Raw genomic sequence first — 9,361 nt, forward strand, 5'->3', positions numbered from 1 at the left:
AATACAAAAGAAAAGAACATGCCTCAGAAAGAATCTTGGGGAGCTCAAGGATTCAGTGACTAGGTAGAAGATGAAGAAACTTCAAAGAGAAGAAATGACCAAATAGAAAAGGGGGAAAAAAAAAAAACCACATCATATCTTGGTGGCACAGAAAATAGGTGCTGGGGATGTACAAGAATATTGCTAAGGGGAAAAAAAAAAAATAACTGTAGAATCGTCCACTAGGTTGGCATGGAGGGAAAACCCAGTGGGGCCAGAAATCACTCTGGGGTGGGTTGAGGAAGAGCCAGGAGAGGAAACGAGAGACAGAAAATGCAGACAATCCTCTCTGGTGACTTGGGTGAGTCATTAGCTGGGGATGAAAGGAGTAAGAGCTGGGAAGGTGTCTTGAAAGAGGAGGAAAGCTTAATGAGTAGCTGAGAGTTATTAAAGGGAGAGCAGACAAAGGAAAAAAGAAAAATAAATGGAAGACACAGACTCCCATTAATTTGCAGAGGCACCAGTTTGCCTGGGTGGGCATTTCTTCCTAGCCCTGATAGTCTGAGCTTGGTTGGGAAATCCTAAATTGTGGTTAAAAAAGAAAAAGGAAAAAACAAAAAGATACAAGAAAACAATGAAATTGAGCAGCTTATGAGAAAGAAGTTCTAATTGTCCTTGGGATCCAGGCTCCATATGGAAGGAATTGTGGTCCCCACGAGGCCAATAGTTAGTGGAAATGAATAAACCAGGGGATTAGAGGCCTCCATAAAGATGAAATGCATATTTAGAGAAAATACACGGTTAAGAAAGCCAAAATGGTAGGTGAAGTCACACTGTCAGCGTGCCCCAGTGTCCTGCAGCAGCCCCCATGTCTACACCCTAGTCTGGCCAGACTCACCTGCTTTTGCCTCAACTCTCTTTGAGGCCACTGGGTAGTTATGCCCCCTAGAATCAACCCTCAGCCAATGACCAGTGGTCACTGGTGACTCTCTAGCCCAGCCCCTTCCCCTTCCCCTAGATGACTCTGGGGATGTTTCCCCCTGGCTCCCAGGGTATCCAGGGGGCGGAAGCTCCTGTTGCCCAGTGTGGGAGCTTCCTTGGCACTGAATTCTTGATTCCCTTCCTTGTCTTGGTCCTCGACCTCTCTGCTGGCATTAGCTCCCATCCAAACACTGGAATTCCTCTTCAGGTCTGTTTTTGGGGGTCTCACCCAAGACATGGGCTCTTGCTGTTGACGTTTTCAGAAGTGAATCCGTTTGGGGCTATGGAGAGCACAGGATGCCCAGGTGCAGTGAAGGTCAATGCTACTGTTTCTGAGATGAAGAAGTCCTAGAGGCCACCATGTTTGAGATTATCTATGTGGATGTCAAATTGCCCCACAGATGCTGACCCAGAGATGGAGACCATGAACCCTGTGCCAAGAGTTCCCATAATGTGGGAGAGAGATCAGGTCAGTGGATGTCATGGATCCACTGCATAGTAAGGTGGTTTAGGTGGATGGCACATCCCAAAACCAAGAGGATCTTCACACAAGGGAAATGAAGTCATGTCTAGAAACAGGAACAGAAACAGGACAATGCTGGCCACAGATTTCAGATTGTAGGAAAAGAGCGGCCCCCATTCTAGTGGACCCAATTCAAGAAAAAATAGTGTCCCTGTGGAGGACAGCAGATTAGTTAACAATGGGTTGAAGATACAGCCAAAGTCCTTGCCGTGAAAAGAACAGGAGGTTCCAGGTGAGCCAGCAGGGATGACACAGGGAAGGGTGTGAGTTAGGAAGAGAAATGTCAGCCACAGTTGCCTCAGATGAAGATCTTCAACCACCTTCTGAGACTTGTTCTGGCATGATCCTGGGAACCTGAGACCTATGGTCACCCATCCATGCAGGATCGAATTGGAGAAACTGAGTCAGGAGATTGACTCGCAGGGCCAAGCTGCTGCTAGCCACCACCCTCTGTTGCCAAAGAGAGGGGACCAACTTTATACTTATATCTGCAATAATTAAACTTAAAAGATTGATGCACAGACATCAGATCCTATGTACATGTGTGACTGCACAAATGGTGTGACTCTATATCATGGACAACCAGGGAAATGAAAAGTTGTACCCCATTTGCTTACAATGAATCAAAATGAAGTCTGCTGTCATGTATTGTTTGTCATGTAAACAGAACAAACAAACAATAAATAACATGACCACACCAAAAAAAAAAGGTGGATGCATGACACCTTTCTGTGGAGTCCGTGATGATCTTGCCTCTGCTCTGGTATCACTGTCTCTCTTTTTCTTTCTCTTCTTTCCTTCATTACTCCCATTTCTCTCTTGCCCTCCCCACTTCTCTCTTCCTCCTCCTTCTCCTCCTTCCCTTCCTCCTTCTCCTCTTCTTCCTCTTCTTCTTCTCTCTCCCTGTCCCTTCCCTCTAATCCAGGACCGTTTTCACCTTCAGTTTCTATCAAAGTAAACAGAATTATAATCCAGCAGGCTGACATAAAAGCAGTACTATCATCTGTCCAGGGTTCACTTCAGAAAGGAATCTGCTGTGTAGCAACTTCTCAACTGGGTTCTTTCTGTTCTCTGAGGCAGAATAGTTTGATCCAATAATCTCCTGTTTAGGAGGAAGTGAGAGTCCTGGAAAGATGTCCCACACAGAAAACCCCTCAGATGGAGCTTCCTGATAGCAGGGCTCAGGCATAAACCCTCCCCACGTCCACCCGGTGAGGGTTGAAAGGAGCTTCTCCACTGAAGGCCACACCCCAGCCCAGAGCCCACGGCAGTGACTGGGCCACGTGCGGGTAAAGAGGTCATGTGTGCCGACTCCGCAGGGCCACCCCCGCTTCAGCACTCCTGTGGTCAGGGCTGCTTTACAGCTCAACGTCTCCCTCACTTAATCATTCCTCCCTCCTTTCCTTTTTACAGGCATCAGTCTCCAAAATACTCTCCAATTGCCATGGTTTGAATGTGACCCCCAAATTCATGAGTTGGAAACCCAGTCCCCAAGTTCATGTGTTGACAGTAATTGGAGGTGAAACCTTTGGGAAGTAAGTAGGATGAGATAAAGTCATGAGGGTGGGGCCCCCAGGAAGGCATTAGAGGCCTCCTGGATAGAAGCAGAAAGACTTGAGCCAATTGCCAAGCAAATTCCAGCACCATGCTCTTGGACTTCCCAGCCTCTAGAATGACAAGTAAACCTCTATTGCTTATAAATTACCCATCTCTATCATCTTGTTTTAGCAACAGAAAACAGACTGAGATATTAACAAACATCCTTTGCTGACTAAGATCCAGGTAGTGGAGGTTCTGGCCACAATCCTCTTGTTTACTGGGATAAACAATTTTGTCTTCGTGGGTCTCAATTTATTCATCTAGGTAGATGATGTCTGTGGTAACTTCTAATTGATAAGGTAAGGGTAAAGAGATGTATTAGATGATAAAATCCACTCTTAAAACTTTTAATCACAACCTTTCAATACAGATAATCTCTAATTATTAAACAAAGTATATTATATTTGTAATTAAGAATCCACTACCTCAGTGGAAGCGAGAATATGAGTTTAGTTCTTTTCAATAAAAATACATTGAATGCCACTGCATCTCAATCATGCAGAACCCAGAGATTCAATTTGTTCTTCCTCAAGGAACCGATAGCTTTGCAGTAGGAAGCTTTGTGAGTCAAAACTCAAAAGTCTGTTTTATCCATACACAATTCTGATACCTCTATCTAAATCAACAAAGGTCTGTAGATGCTTCCAGAAAACAGAAATTTGCTTTACAGAAAACATCATCCAATACCTTTATTACTGCACAAGATAAAAAATGGGCCATAACACCATTCAACAAGTTATGTTCAGCAGTGTTAAGAGGTATTGCTTAAGGGTTCCATGTCAGATAAGTTTGAGAAACTATAAGTTTGAACAGGTTTCTTTGCTGAAGAACTTGCTGAATGACTCGGTATGCTATTGTGCCTTTTATGTCTCTAAAAGAAGAAAACACAATGGTGCTTAACAGTACTGAATGGTACATTAAGAAATACTTGAGGTAAATTCTAAGTTATGTGATTTTACTATGTTTTTTTTAAAAGAGGTGACAACAGGCAGCCGTTTCTGAACATCATTGACTACAGGTATTTTGAACTCCATGTTTCTCTCAGAGCTAAGGGCAAGATGATCACCTGTCCTGATTTTTCCAGGGCTGGGGGTGTCCCTGGAGTCTAAAATTTTCAGTGCTGACCCTAGTATATGCTAGGCAAATCGAGACAACTCTTCACACTACCTGAAGGAGCTCTGAGCCTAACTTAGAAATATTGCTCTAGGTTGGTAAATTTGGGGGTGCTTGAAATTGAGAAACAAAGGTTGTTGACCCCCTGAGAGCAGAGAAAGGCTGGTGTCGTCTTCTCCACTCATCCACCCCTGTGGTCACTGTCCACTGGACATACAGACTGGTCTTCAGCTAAGCATCTGTGAAAGCAGACTTGGTCATGGTGGGCCTACACTGAGTTGACCTGTAGCGTTGAAGAGTCTACATAAGATGAAAATCTGTGCTTTTCCTCCCGATAATCTAAGGCTTAAGACATCTTTCCTTCTACTCAAAGTTCTGAAAGAAGACTGCTGGAGTCAGGAGTCAGTGTTTCATCACAAAGTCCTGGTACAAGCCACTTTCCTAGTTAGCTGATATCTACTATGATGATAACTAACACATCCAAAGAAAGCAAAAGAGTGAAGTAGGTGATAACTTTCTCAGCTGACTCAGAGATAATCTCTCACCCTGTTTAACTTCAGGAAGTGTCACACTATAAACGAGCAACTTCATGTCCTAAATTCAACCAACTGTAGATGGAGAATATTCAAAACATAATTGCTTCTGCACTGAACACATGTAAACTCCTTTCTCTTGTCATTATTCCTTAAATAGTAGGGTATAGCAATGATTTACATAGCATTTATATTTTGCTCTATATTAAAGCCAGGTGTGGTGGCCTGTAATCCCAGCAGCTTGGGAGGCTGAGGCAGGAGGATCTCAAGTTCAAAGCCAGCCTCAGCAAAAATAAGGTGCTAAGCAACTCAGTGAGACCCTGTCTCTAAATAAAATACAAAATAGGGCTGAGGATGTGGCTCAGTGATTGAGTGCCCCTGAGTTCAATCCCCAGTACAAAAAAAAAAAAAAAAAAAAAAAAGCAATCTAGAGATGATTTAAGTGTACAGGAGGATATGTATACTTTATATGCAAAATATCATGCCATTTGATACAAGAGACTTGAGTACCCACAGATTTCAGCCTCCACAGGAAGTTCTAGAACCAATCCCTGATGATATAGAAGCTATACAGTTACAGAAGGGATGTCCCTAAATTATTGTTTGCATCCTCAGATAGAGACTTTTGAACTCAGTGCACAATGTTCTGAATCATAGGCCAGTGGTCCTTTTACTTGGCACCACATTGAGAGTCTAGAGGCCCCTGGATACCTGCATGTGTCTGTGGTCTCAAAGGGAGCTGGGCGCACTGCAGGAAGTGCAAACCCACCGTTTACATTCAGGACCTAGGACAAAGCCTTCCACACAGTAGGCACCCAATAATGTCTTTCTGAATTGAATGTGGCTGCATTCTTCCTTCCTGGGCTTGTGATAATGAATGACTTCATCGTTTATATGCTCTTGTGGCTAGCTACCAAGAATAGTCCAGAAAAGGGAAAAATGCCAACAGATCAGAAGGGAACATTGGATTGGTAGATCCTGCTCTCCTGCCAAAACGGAAGTCCTCTCAAGACTGTGGGAGTCCCAGGAGCCCAGAGGAAACATTTTATGAAAAATGTCCCCAAATGAATCACTATATCAACAGCACTGACTCCTTGAAAATTCACCAATTCACTTTTTCAAAATTCCGCCACCCAAAGTCGCTCTGTTTCTCAAAGCCTTCAAATATGGAAGATTCTGACACCCACAGCAGAGTCCCACACAGAGCTCCAGTCTCTGGGGGTCGCAGAGAGGGCTTCAACTCATTGTTCATGGAACTTTTTTTCTAAGAAAATATAGGGACAGAAAAGAGGTGGTCTCTTTCCTGCCCATCATAAAGGGTCATTGATGGTGTGATGCCAGGAGACTGGCTAACTAGAGGGGAGCACTGCAGATTTACTTGATCATAATTTTATGTGACTAAATTGCTTAGGGCTTCGCTAAGTTGCTGAGGCTGGCTTTGAACTGGGAATCCTCCTGCCTCAACAGCCTTAGAGCCTCTGGGATTGCAGGCGTGCACCACCCTGCCTGGCTAGAGTACCATGTTTTGAGCTCCAACAAGAAGGTTGCGTGTGATGAATTTTGGGGATCTGTGTATTAGAGGAAGTGTGCAGCAAGGTCATTAGAAAATTGCAAGGAACCACTTGCAGACTTACCTTCACCTAATTCTGCTACAGGTGTTCTCTACTTTGAATAAGTATTTTAAAATACATTGAATAAGTATATTTCAAATATTGACCATAGGTATTTGGAAAGAAGTCATTAGCCAAAAAGATACAAACACATATAAACTGAAAATAGTTCTCATTTTACTTCTACTCAAATGTGTAATTCAAACTATGTTCATTGCTGTATGTAAAGCAGTATCACTCCAAAGAGAGCATTATGAAGCCTCGAATTCCCTGGGTGTCCTGTTTAGTCATAAGTCATTAGTCACAACTAATACATTCAGCAGAACAAGACAACAAACATATTAGAAGAACATTTATCAAAAGAACAAAAATGTGGTATAACAAGAATCTCATAAATCTGTATGCTATTTAGACAATTTACCCATAATAGTTGGTTTCATTGACCTTTTCCCTAAGCCACTATAGGATTTTGCTTAGTTCTCTTGTTAAAATGGCAGCATGGCCATGTGTTGTTTCCAATGAAAGTTCACACACACACACACACACACACACACACACACACACACACATATACACACACAGAGCTATTGTTGTCCCCACATTAATGTGACATAGATTAGCATGGCTATGTCACAAGTTTCTTGCAAAACTGTTTTTTTGGTTGGCATTTCAAAATGCATTTCATTTCATGTTGTTTTACAATGAGATTAATACTGTCTGTGTGAAAATATTCTCTACACTGGCCAAAATAAATTGTTTCAAAGTTCAAAAGAAAAGGGTGACATATTTCTTATTTTTGCTTCCAGGTTTGACGAAAATGAAAAGCAGACCTTCTAGGCTGACACTATGATTCCACAAGTGGGGGCGTCTCTGCAATGTAGAGAACCTGCGAGAAGCTGTTGGCATTTTGGAAAACTGTGGTTAGAGTGGAATTAGTTCTTCTGCACGTTAGGTATTTAAAAATAGCTGTTTGTTCGCCTGTGTGTTTTCAAAAGAATCTTGTTCCTAAAAATTTTTTTCCCAGTATTCATAATGCCTTTTGTGTGTCTTATTTGTAAAATATACTTCTGACCTCCCAAAGTATTCATGTATTACACATTTCATAAACTAAATGAAGCTCTCCTACCCATAATTATTACCTGATAGAAAGTAATTGAGCCCGGCACAGTGGCACATGCTTGTAATCCTAGCAGTTTGGGAGGCTGACATAGGAGGATCACAATTTCAAGGCTAGCCTTAGCAATTTAGCAAGGCCCTAAGTAACTTAGCAAGACCCTGTCTCAAAATTAAAAAAAAAAAAAAAAAAAAAAATTTTAAAAAGGTGCAGGGTAGGGGGATGCTAGGGATATGTCTCAGTGGATAAGTATCCCTGGGTCCAATCCCCAGTACCCCACCACCCAAAAAGAAAGTGCTGACATAGGGACAGTATCCTAAACTACACTCCCCCTGTCCCATAGACCACCAACAGTGCTTAAAACCTCTCACTTCAGGTGAATGAGAGAGCTACTTCTAAACTACTTCACCATAGTCGGAAATGACTTGTGTAGACAGGTGAGGCCCTGTGAGCTAAAGTATATTTCTTTCTTCTTGTGTCTTTGATTTTTTTTCTCTGCATATGAAGCCTATCTAGATTAAAAGATGTCAAGAAAGCAATTGTCACAAATGCCTATATTCAAGCTTTTCAAAATTTCAAGTGTGCATTTTTGTTGTTCTTTTGCTTTGACGTCTTAAAAATATCAAACCTTTTTGTGATTAGGGATGGTTCCCAAGGGTGACATAGCAAAACAACAACAATATCTCCCTGTATCTGTGAGGTCTAGGGCATGCAATATTTAAGAAGTTAAACAACTTCAAATTCAAATTAGAAGACAAAATAATTTTCATACACACATTGCATTGAAAGACTTTTTAAGACAAATCAGGCAAACTAGATTTTTTTTAAAAAGGTAGTTATCACTCATCGGTTTTTACTGGGTAGCAAATTATCTCAGTATATGTTGACATTGAACCACAATTCTTCATTTAGCTCACAACTCTGTGGCTGGGCTCAGCTGGGTGATTCTTCTGCTACAGTCTCTGATGTACAGATGATCAGCTGGTGGTTGTGTGGTAGTAGGTGAGTCCTCTGTCTGATTCCCCTCTGACACATTCAGAGATGGCAGGAGGTTGTTTAGTGAACAGAGTACTTTATTTGCCTTCTGCATGGCATCTCACCTTCTGGTGGCTAGTCTAGGTGGGCAGGGGGTGATCCAGAGCACAGGAGAGCACAGAAGCTCTGCAGGCTCAGCACTGATAAAGATCCCAGGTTCAAGGAATGGAGAAAATGACTCCTTCTCTTGATGGGAGAATCTTCACGGCCACGTCACAGGGGCCTGGACACAAGGAGGGACAGGATTTGTGACCATTTTTATAATCTATCACAATATCAAATCACTTCTTTGAGAACAAGAAGCACCAAGGTCTAGAATGTGTAGGAAGCAGTGGTTAAAACGGAGTTGCCCTTGACTTTGAGCAGTTAGCAAATTCATCACTGCTTTAATTTCTCTTTCTAAGTAGAGGTAGTCCTGCTGCCAGCTTTCATGGATCCCACTCTGCACAGCTCAGCAGACTGAGCCTTTGATGCAGAAAACACGGCCCCTCCTTTGGTTAGAAGCAAGCGAAGGCCTTCCTGACGGATCAGATTGGAACGAGGTGAAGAGGGCTCGGGATGATGCCAAGACTCGCAGCCCAAGCAACAAGAAGGTCGACAGCGTCATCGGCTGAACGGGGAGGGCTTGGGGCAAGCAGATTGGAGGCAGGGAGCCCAGAAATTCAGTTTTAAACACCTTTCGTTTGTGAAATCTATCAGCCATTCACGTGTGTGTGTCAAACAAACCCTTGAATACGTGAAGTCAGCCAGGTGGCGAGCAGCCTCTGCAAAACACCTGCCCTACACAATGTGCAGAAAGCCTGGGATCGCAGAGGAAAAGGAGCTCACCCTTCCTACGCTAGATGTTCAGAGTCACCGGCAGATTGAGAAGTAG

At 42.8% G+C, this 9,361-nt stretch overlaps 1 long non-coding RNA gene across 2 annotated transcripts in view; it reads left to right on the forward strand.

Moving 5' to 3' along the window:
* The window catches only part of LOC306664003, a 58,068-nt gene extending 48,998 nt beyond the window's left edge, over nucleotides 1-9,070 (forward strand). The window contains exons 2-3 of one of the 2 annotated variants that reach the window (XR_013764608.1): nucleotides 7,145-7,290; nucleotides 8,895-9,070. This is a non-coding gene — a long non-coding RNA (uncharacterized lncRNA). Of the gene's footprint in view, nucleotides 1-7,144; nucleotides 7,365-8,894 lie in introns of those variants that run through there. The other variant, XR_013764607.1, reaches the window with a different exon arrangement.
* The last annotated feature ends 291 nt before the right edge of the window (nucleotides 9,071-9,361 follow it).

This window comes from Sciurus vulgaris (assembly GCF_902686455.1).
Source record: "Sciurus vulgaris genome assembly, chromosome: 6".
Classification (NCBI taxonomy): Eukaryota; Metazoa; Chordata; class Mammalia; order Rodentia; family Sciuridae; genus Sciurus; species Sciurus vulgaris.